An 11,596-nucleotide genomic window follows, 5' to 3' on the forward strand; every position below is an offset into this window, starting at 1 on the left:
TATACCCATCAAAGAATCTACCAGGAAAAGGAAGCTTTCTGCCCCTACTCTATATAAAGGTGTGAATATGCTGTAGTAGCCTATGAAGTGATAGAGCATTGAAGCCAAGGGCTTTCCAGGAGTAGCTGATTTAAATGGAATTTTGAAGGAGAGGTAGGAATTGTGAGCATATATAAAGTTATGACAATGTAAAAAAGAAAATTAGCAAGTTCAGGGAACAAATGACAAAGAATGACAATAATGAAAACATGTTAGTATAACATGGAAGTACAAGTTATGGCAAAGGAAATAAGAATCGTAGAGAGATGAGAAAGCAGGGGACATGTTATGAAGAATCTTGCAAAATGCATGAATAGGATGGTATTTTACAATAAAGCAATTCCGTCATTCAACTGGAAAATAAAAATAGTAAGCTTATCTTTACTTACATCAAAGATGAATAAATGATAAATTCTAAAAATATATACTAATTGAAATCTGAGAATAGATATTTTTCCTAGAAGATGAAAGGTTATTAATTTAATTCTGAATTCTTGTGTTTTTATTTCAAAACACATGATTTTATAAGCAGCTGAGATTTTGATTAATTTCTTTATTTTCAAGTGACCTCAATGAATCAGAATTTGGCATCCTTAGCACCACACTCCAAAAAGATGGCTAAAGAAGTGAATTGAACATTATAAAATAACTTATTACTTAGCACAGATAAATTATATTGTGCAAAGTTAATTAAAACAGGACTGAAAATACTTATAAAACTTCCCTTGCAAAAAAAAAAAAAAAAAAACTTCCCTTGCTTAAAGTAGAAATTTTACACCATGAAAGCATTTTTAAAACTGTTTTAATATAGACCATATTATAAAATTAAACAATAAATGTTAGAAAAAGCAAAATATTACATAAAATGTCACTCTACTAACTAGAGATAATCATTACTGTCGTCATTTAATACATATCCAATCTTAAAAAAAAAAAAAAAAAAAAAAAAAAAAAAAAAAAAAAATACATATCCAATCTTTATTATAAACATTTAATCTATGCAAAAATATTTTATAATTTATATACTATTTTATAATTTGATTTATTTTACTTATTCTAGATCATTAAATATTTCTCAAAAGTAAAATTTTTAATGGTGGCCTAATATTCCATTGTACTGTTTTAATAATTCCTGCTAAGTTACTTAGTTTATTTCAAAACTTTCACTACTTTATTTTTTTTAAAGATTTTTGTTTATTTATTCATGAGAGACACACACAGAGAGAGGCAGAGACACAGGCAGAGGGAGAAGCAGGCTCCATGCAGGGAGCCCAACATGGGACTCGATCTCGGGTCTCCAGCATCACACCCTGGACTGAAGGTGGCGCTAAACCACTGAGCCACCTGGGCTGCTCACTTTCACGACTTTAAATGCAGCTGAGATGAATACATCAATGACTATTTTTTTAGGACAAATTGTCACAAAAGAAATTACTACATATTTAAGCTTACAAATTTCTGGTACTTGCTCTCAAATTACTCCACAGAAAGATGGCACGTTTATATAGTAAAACTATATTCCTTAGTCTTACTTGCACTTAATAACTAAAACTTGTATCATTAATGGATGCTAAAGCTGTGGATTAAAAGCCTCAATGAGAAATTGGGTATTTATGAATTTTAAAATTATTTCCTGAAAATGTATATGTATTATAATCCAAAACTAGTGATTTTCCTAGTCAAATAACTGAAGCTAACATCATCAATCATGGGATTAAACTACAAGATTCACTAGAAAGAACACAGTCTCACTTTCATTGTGTTTTCGCCAAAATTTGCACATACCCTGATATAACCATGAGGAAACACTGGACCAGTCCAAATTGAGGGGCATTCTACAAACCTAACTTGCCTATAAGGTTCAAAATGGCAAAATCAAGAAAGATAAAGAGGTAAGGAGGAGGGAAAGAGAGGATGGCAGACAACAGAGAGAGAATAATAAATGGAGCAAAGTGTAAACTGTTGAATATGAATAAACGGTCTTTATTAGTCCTCTGTACTATTGCAACTTTTCCGAAAATCCAAAATTATATCAAAATTAAAAATTACAATAATTGTCAATAGGATGGAAACAAATTATAACTTAAAAAATCTGCTTAAATATGTTGTACGTTACAAGCAGTCCTCAATTTGCAGATATTGGGAGACCATAAAATAATCATGCAAGCTGAAAACACACAAAGCACGCTTAAAAATCAATGGGAAAAACTGATTGTTCATTCCATGATCTTTAAAAATTTTGGCAGCACATTAAAGTCTCTTAATGTCAGTTATAAATCCACAGGGAAATGACAAAAAATAAAACTATATTTATTTTGTACATCGTAATTTAAAACATTAGAAACATCAACAATGAAAATGATCTCTTCATAAAAAGGTACCAAGATCAGTTTGCAGAGTGTTTGCCATTCTCTGACTTGACAAATGGTCTTATTCTATACTATGTTTGAATCAGCTCCAACATTATTATGTTCCTTGCATTTTCAATGCCATGAAATATTTCCAAATATTTCTTTTTTTAAAAGATTTTATGTATGTATGTATGTATGTATGTATGTATTTGAGCAAGCAAGTGGGGAGAGGGAGAGGGAGAGGGAGAGAGAATCCCAAGCAGACTGCAGCTCAATCTCACCACCCTGAGAAACCGACTGGGCCACCGAGGCATTCTCCCAAATGTTTCTTAAATGTGAAGTTTTTGCTGGTGTCCCTTCCCTTGGAACATCTTCGTCATTCCAACAAGATTACTTTTCTCATTTCTGTTCCTCATTTAATTTCACCTTCATTAAGTTTCAGTGGCTACATAGCTAATCATCTGAATGGAAGCAATGTCAACATTGCCATGGTCAGTTATTTCTTTCTAGAATTCCTTTTCATTCAATTTGAATTACATTTCAGTGTCATTTTGTTTCTTTGCTGTACTTTCATGTATATTAGCCAATTTCTTATTTTTATCATTCATTTTTATTAAATATCAAGTGGGTTAATAACTGGTAGGAAAGGAGGCAACAAAACTACGTTTTGCTCTCTACACATGAACTAAATAAGAGATGCACGGTGATCAGTCACTGACGGACTTTGAATAAAGTTGTCAGTGATCACGATTTGCACCTGTTATGAACTGTGGACTTAAGAACTAGCAAAGAAATTTGTACCTTATCCATTTACTCACAGTTACTACACTGAGGTGGTGGAAATTTGAACCTTGTTTTTAGAGGACGAGTGCCATATAACTAAACCATGGTAACTAAAATCTGTCCATCTAAAAACAATACAAAGACTGCCTGTACTTTGCTTTGTGGTGTTAATAGCAAAACTTATGTTTACCTTGATAATAATGATTTTTTAAGTAGATAAAAATATTTTGAACTTTCTTTAATATGATATACTTGATTTTGTACTCCTTCCATATGCCTATTATGGGTTTCCAGAAGTTCAAATGTGTATCACAAAATCTAGGTTTTACTTTTAGCTCTGCCACTAATGTATCATATGATGAGGACAATTCATAAATTCCTTTGAATGGCTGAATCATCTTTAAAAAGAAGATTGGAATACATTTTATTCTGAAACAGTTTTGTCTTATGCTATTGTCCTGGCATTGTTATTTATAGCTACCCTTCCTCTCTCAAAATTGTCCCAATTCTTTCTGTGTCTAAAGTTTTGTCTCTACTTTAAACTAGAAATATTATTTGTGACGTAGAAGCATTGGTACTGCAATGTTATAATTGTTATCTGCAATTATAACATCTCATTTGCTATTTAGAAAACAGAAATAACTTCAAAGATGATCTTTAAATACATTCCATGTTATAGAACTCTATTCCTTACATTTTCTGCGTCTTGTACTTTTCTGCAAGTCATATCGAGTTCTTATAAAGATTACAACTTTTCATCACCTCTCAGTGCAAACTCATTTTTACCACTGAAAGAAATTCTGTGTAATTCACCTGATATTACTAAGTATATTGTATGAGCAGTGACCTGTTCTATGTCAGCAAGCAGTAAAAAGCCATATACAAAAATGATCTGAGAGTCCTGTACCTTCCTGATTGTCCCTTTGACAGGTCTGAATTCAGAAACATGATGATATTGGTTCAAAACTGAGTTACATATTTTTAAAAGTATTTAGACATTTTAGTGTGACTCAAAACAATGGAAAAACTAACAAAGTTTACACGAAAGAGGTTTAACTTTGATATATAAGAACTGTTCCAGCAATTTCATTGTAATTATTCCCCAAATCTACTTCAAACAATAGCATTGATAATTAAGATAGTAATAATCTTCTTACAGATCTCTCAGGTTTCCAAATGTGAGTATTGAACACAAATACCCTTAATTATATCTTAATGTTCGCTCTAAGCTAATTCAGGCAGAAAAATGTTGCATGCAATTTGATGACAATAAATCATGAATTTAGGCAATATATACATTATACTTTCTTTATTTAAATCCTAAAAATATATATCAAAATATTTTATCTGAATGTTATTTCATATTTAATGTTTCAATTTATTTGATGTATGACCAATCTTTCTGACCTTTCTAATCAAATGCAAAATTTTCAAATTTGGGGTTGAAGATCAAAGTCAATACCATATTTGCCTTTGTAATTTTTGTCTTTTTTTTTTTTAAGATTTTATTTATTTATTCTTGAGAGACACACACAGAGAGAGGCAGAGACATAGGCAGAGGGAGAAGCAGGCTCCTCACAGGAAGGCTGACACGGGACTCAATCTCTGAACAGGGGATCATGCCCTGAGCTGAAGGCAGAAGTCCAACTACTGAGCCACCCAGACATCACTGTAATTTTTGTCTCTTGACAAAGTTTTGCCTTCTTATGAATTATTCATGGAAAAATTTAAATTTTTTTAAATTATACTTAATTTCATATTTAAAATGTTACCTTTACTTTTAAAAAAACATATGGATTTTAATTACATCCTGGAACTCCCAAGTGACATCTGCAACATACTACATAGTACTATATATAACTCAATCCTTTATAATTAAATTCTAGAACCAAGATTATGGTGTATGGTATACAAATTATATAATAATTACCCACGAATACTAACTAGGATTTATTTATTTGTTTATTTATTTATGTTTGTTTATATATATATTAATTTGTGTTTACTTTTGTTTATTCATTTATTTGATAATTATAATTTGTTTCAAAGATGTCCTCTGGTATCCTACTTTGGACAAACTTCTTTAATGCAACGTAAGTGCATAAATGTAGTATAGTATAGGTCTCTGTTAACCTTCAACTATAGAGTCAGTCATTTTAAGACACACTTATCTTTAAATATGTGGTTTGACCCCACTTATTATAGTATTTCAGTATTTTTAAACATTGGATGTTGCAGACAGGAACCCTGAAAATTCATGTTACCTGGCCTGTCAAAACCAAGAAACTTTTCTCTGACTCTCATCTTCCAAAGGTAAAATGGAGATATTAGATTACATTATTTCCAAGGTTCCCATTTTAGATCTCTCAAAAGATACCTGACTTTAGATATGTTGCTTAAAAATATTCTATTTTTTTCTTAAAATAAAACTGCCTCCAATTCTCAAAACCTGCCATTTAAGCCAGAGTGTGAACTTTTGAAAGAGCAATATTAATTTCAACTTTTATGCACCCCACCCCCTAGCAACAATTCCTGCTTTATTTATAAATATCGCCCATCTTTTAGATTCACTTCAAGCTTCACCTCTTCTTTGAAGCCTTATTGAACTTGCTTTTTTTTTTTTTTTTTTTTGTGGCACTGGTAGGGTCTGATATATAATAGGTACTTGTAAGTATGAAGAAATGTGGAGAATTCCTAAAACAACAACAATTCTAATATGGCTCATGAGTGCTATTCAGTGATAGAAACTTGCTCTAAGTAACTAATTATGTTATTTTTAAAACTATTACATATTTGTCCTTTAACAGTGAAGAGATTAAATAATATTCTTATTTGAGATCCCTGAACTGTTTAATTTGCCATGTTCCACATCTATGATTGTTTAGAGAGTCAAGTTTGCCCTGTTCATTCATTCATCTGTCCTTACTCAGGCAAACACTTGAAGAGCTTAGAGCATATGAAGTAGATCTAATGTTCCCAGAAGGAAATCTCAATGAAGAAATTCACAAATCAAGGTTCTATTTCCTTGGCCAATGCCGATTACTTTCTTGAAATATGCTTTCTGACCTTCTTGATCAATGATTGTTTTCAGAAGAGGTAATTGAGTCTAATCTGTGCAATAGCTTAGAATTTGATACCTGAATATTTTGTAATCAAAAAGCAGTAAAAATACAAATGTTTTAACTTTTCCTTTTATCACAGGTAGAACTTCTATAATTTTCCAGAGATTCAGAGGTCCCAGTTTCTGAAAATCTATTTTTCCATATTGCTTTTCTTTTGAGGAGATATTGGATATCAATTTTTTGTTAAGGGCCCTCAAATTATACTAGAAGTCTTCCTGGGCGCAAAAGAAGAATGGCCAAAATGAAGAAAACAGGTGAAACAAACTAGTTTTCCTAAATTCTGTCTTGCAATGGTACAGTAGGTGGACAAAACACAGTGACAACAAGGTGAGGAGCAGATACTAAGAAATCAAGGCAGGGATATATGTTCCAAGTGTCTTTCCAGATATAACACAAAGGAAAATGAGAGACCTGATATTTATTGAGCATATATTATATGCCAGATGCTATGTCATGTTCTTTAAAAGTATAGCAGCAATGTGAAATAGATATTATTGCCAATTTTTAAATAAAGGAAGTAATGCTAGACAGGATGAGCAACTAACTCAACACCCCACCAGTCGTTAAGTAGTAGATGAAATTTGTTTAAAAAATCAATGTGTCTTCAAAGCACTGGCCATTCCACCCCACCACCTACGTGTCCATTATACTAGCATTCAGGGATAGGCTTTCCATTTCTAAAAGTGATATGGGCAAGGGAAAATAAGAAATTTGGTGACTAATGATGTTACTGGAGTTACAATTCTTTATTGAAATATAAACCCAGAAAAATCCAGTTAAACAAAAATTCTCCTGATTTTTCTTTTATACATTTATAAATTTTTGTCTAATTGTTTTTCTGGTTGCCTTAATGATTCCTTTTAACAACTCACTAAGCATCTCAATATTAATCAAGAACTGAACTAAGGGAGGCATCTAAAAATTTTATGCAGAAATATGTGATTATTATACAGAAATACTAATACAAAATCCTGTACTTAATTAAATGAGAAAACTCTGCATGTATCAAAAAATGTGAATAATTTATTTGGAATTTCAAAAAATGAACAACTGTAATTGAGGCTGAAATGAAACACAAAGAACATAATCTCTTATATTGTTTAAGGATTTCATCTTAATTTTAGCTAGAGTATCTACAAGAAAGGAACTAATTTTACCTAATAAAAAACCTAAAGAGATTCCAAGATTTGTTTATGTTTTTTAGGAGGATAAAAAATCATGTAGTGACTAACTAATTCCATGATTTTGTTCATTAGGCTTATATTGACAGGAGCTCTCAGGGCAGGGTTGAAATTTTGGGAAATTCATTGTTCTACCTTTTTCCTTTTAAGAGAGGATCTGAAGTATAGGAATGTGAGATATAAGCAAATGAATTAGAATACTCATTCTGTGTATGAAAGGAGAATCTGAGGAAGAATAATAAATCTGGAGTTGCTCGGGGTTAAAACTCCTCCTTCGTCTAAGAGGATGTGTTTGATACACCATGTCACAGATGACTCCCCGCCACAGATCAGTCTCTGAGATGGGAGTATACCAGCCAGGAATGAGGACTTCTCAGAAGCTTTAGATAGAGAGGACTGAGCCACATCTGTATGGCTTCAGGAATCATTGGGAAAGTTCATCAGGAGGACATGATGACACAGAGCTGGACTCAGGCAAGAGGCTCCTAACCCCTTCCCCTGTGTTTGGAATGTGGTCTCCACTTCCTTTCCTGCTCTCAGAAGCTGCCGCAAGGACACAGCCTTGAGATAGTAATTGTGGTGTTGAGACCATGTAGATGGTATATGTGACTAAACCCAGTTAAGGCCTCTCCATATAAACTTTGAAGATTTGGCAGGCAGATGCAGAGATCTACTTACCTTGTGGCCACCCATGACCAACCTTATGGGTAATTTCCCTTGCTTATTAAAATTGCCACCTACCATTATGCAGTGGCTGGCCTTTCTTTGGTCTCTCCTGACCTGCACATATGGGAACCAGTTTCAGATTATACCTGGGAAGTTCCCAAGGACGTTGCAAATGGACAATAATAAACAATAGCAGAAAAGAACCCATGCTAGCCCATATCTACAACAACAAGCAAAAAAAATTTTTTTTGAACAATAAAAACTACACTGACCATAGTTTCCCCAAATAAAATAAACATAGTAGCTATTAAAGATCTAATATGCACAACGAAAATAAAAGACTATTTAAATAGGGTTTGTCTTATAATTTCTAAGGATAATAAAAACAATGAACACAATAATAGCTGTAATTTATTTTGTGTCTATTATAGGTTAGTAAATATGAAGTATTTTTTAAAATATTTTCTTTAGGGATGCCCAGGTGGCTCAGTCAGTTAAGCATCTGCCTTCGGCTCATGTCATGATCTCAGGGTTTTGGGATCAAGTCCCTCATCCTGCTCCCTGCTCCGCGGGGAGCCTGCTTCTCCCTTGCCCTCTGCCATTGGCTACCCCACTTGTGCTTGCGCACTCTCTCTCTCTCTCTGTCTCTGTTAAATACATAAACAAAATCTGTAAAAAATATATTTTCTTTAGCACAGGTAAATATTTTATTACCATTTTAAAGATAAGGAAAATGATGCTCAAAGAGACTGTGACTTGCTCAAAGCCACATGCTGCATAACAGACCTAATCAGAACCTTAATCCTGATCTTACTTCAAATAACATATTCAAAGATCATTCTGTGGCAGTAGCCAAGAGACAATTATGTGAAAAATTTTTAACATCTCCAATCTTTTCTATTTTTGTAAATCTCTTCCAAAGTAATAATAGGCAACACAGCTACTATAGTTTTCTATTGTTGCTATAATAAATTACTGCAAATTCAGATAACTTTATTCCCTTATAATTACATAGGTTAAAAATTTGACATAGGTTTCTCTGAGCTAAATAAAATCAAGGTGTCAGCCAGGTTCCACACTGTTTCAAGCAGTTAACATGAATCAACTTATTTAGTCCATGCCATGGGAATAGGAGGTTGATATTTTCCCAATGCCTATTTCAGAAGAAAAGGAAACCAAAACAAAGTGTGTTTAAGTAACTTGTCTACGTTCATGCAGTTAGCTTATTAGAGCCAGGATAATAAAAATTAGCAATAAAATATTTGGAAGGAAGACTAGTCTCTGATCTAATTTTCTGGGATTAAAAAAAAGGACTAAAAAAAACCATATTTGACTTCATAGTTGAGAAGAGAGAAACCCAGGAGGGGAAAAAAAAATGAGTTGTTTCTACTCTGGAAAGAAGAAAACAGTAAGCTGAATCTCTATGGTCAATGAGACTTACGGAGAAACTGTCCGAGGTGAAAGAAATGGACCCGGGAGCTATGCTCTTACTACCTGCTGCCAAATTTCTTGGATAAAGAATACCAGGCATCTTTATTTTCACTCTATCACCCACTCCTAATTTTCCACTATTGAAATGATATTTCTACCTGGCTTCTAGAAAACTATCACTTTCTGTTTTTCTGACATATTCCTTATATCTGGACTCTACTATCAGTGGTCACCCAATTCCCTAAATGATAAACTTTGCCTGCCTACATTTCCTCACACTGTATAGAGCAGGGTCTCCCAATGGTATTGATCCTTAAGCAGGGTCATTTGTTTCTTGATCCCAAACCACTGAGGAGAATGGACATGCATCATGATGAGGTTGAATTTGGACTTCTCTTCCCACCCCCTTTACATATATCTCCCTAAAAGCACAGATTCTTGATTCTTTTTCATGGCTAACAGTAAATTAAGCAAACATGGGAATCTTTTTCTTCAAAGATATTTTATAAAAATATTGAAAATGCAGACTCACCACAAACTTCCTTTATTCACCCATTATATATTTTGTTTATGTTTGATAAAATGCAAACATATTAAACAATTTTTATGAGTCATAATATTTCCTATGACCAGAAAAATAACAATAAGTTCTTTAGTTAAATAATTTATGAAATTTAATATATGTAACTAATGTTATGCCATACCTCTCCAGTATAGTAATAAGTGTAAAATAAATTAAAATTTTTTCTTATATTGGTATAATTTTCTCTTAGAATTTATAGTGACACCTCATGTATGCAGTGTTCTCTTCTAAATGCTGAAAGTTTCTTTAACAAGACTAGATTTTGATCAAAGATTCATCTCATGTTCTTAGTTTGCAGTTTTTTATTTTGCTATTTCTTCTTTAAAAGACAAAGGACATTGGGACACCTGGGTGGCTCAGCAGTTGAGCATTTGCCTTCAGCTCAGGGCAGGCGTGATCCTGGAGTCCCAGGATGGAGTCCCACATCAGGCTCCCTGCATGGAGCTGGCTTCTCCTTCTCCCTATGTCTCTACCTTTCTCTCTCTGTGTGTGTCTCTCATGAATAAATAAGTAAAATCTTTTTTTTTAAAAAGACAAAGGACATTGACTTATTTCCATTTTCACGACTGTCTAATTTTTTTATAGTTTATAACAATGAAAAACTCTTTCAGTACCCAGGCATCTAATTCATCTGTACTTCAACACATAAACAAATTATTAAAGAGCTATACTGTCTCCTACATTTATCACTTAATTAAGCATATTTTACTCCATTTTTCATTCTGAAAATGATTTCTGTTGCTTAGAAATATAAAAGAAAAAATATAAAGAATCTTCCTACACTCTCTGAAAGAAGAAGGTGCACTCTGAAGCTAGAATTCCATGCTTCAAATCTTATTTCTGCCACCAACAAGCAGTGTGACTTTGGATCAGTTCTTATAGGCCCTATGCTTCCGTTCTTCCCTCCATAAAAATGAGAATAGTAATATGACACATCTCAAAGGGTTGAGGATTGAGGAATGAATGTAACATAAAGCTTCATATGAAAATGAATTATAGACTCTACCCCAGGCCATTTTTCTATTTCATTTTTATTCAAAGCACAGAGTTTTTAAACCTCTTTTTACGTATTTAATATTTTTTATATAAGTTTGTCTTTGTGTCATGCATTGACTTCCCATACATAGATAGAATTATAAAATAGTTTGAAATAATTCTAGACTATCAAACACTTTTCTAATACTTTATGGGGTATCTATGGCCTTAACATTGACTTGACTAGAGACTTAACAAAAAATTCTCCTTTTATCCATCATCAATGTTAATTATAATTTGTATAATCAGAACTGCATCTTATAATATTGCTTCCCATGTTCAATGCAATCATTTTATTCAAAGCTCACTGACCTCTCAATAACAATCTAAACAAAATCTATGGTTTGGCAACAGTAAGCATATTTTTTCAGCCTAAGTGAATTCACCTATTTCTCTTACATCTCT

The sequence above is a fragment of the Canis lupus genome, chromosome 6, assembly GCF_003254725.2.
Source record: "Canis lupus dingo isolate Sandy chromosome 6, ASM325472v2, whole genome shotgun sequence".
Taxonomy (NCBI): Eukaryota; Metazoa; Chordata; class Mammalia; order Carnivora; family Canidae; genus Canis; species Canis lupus.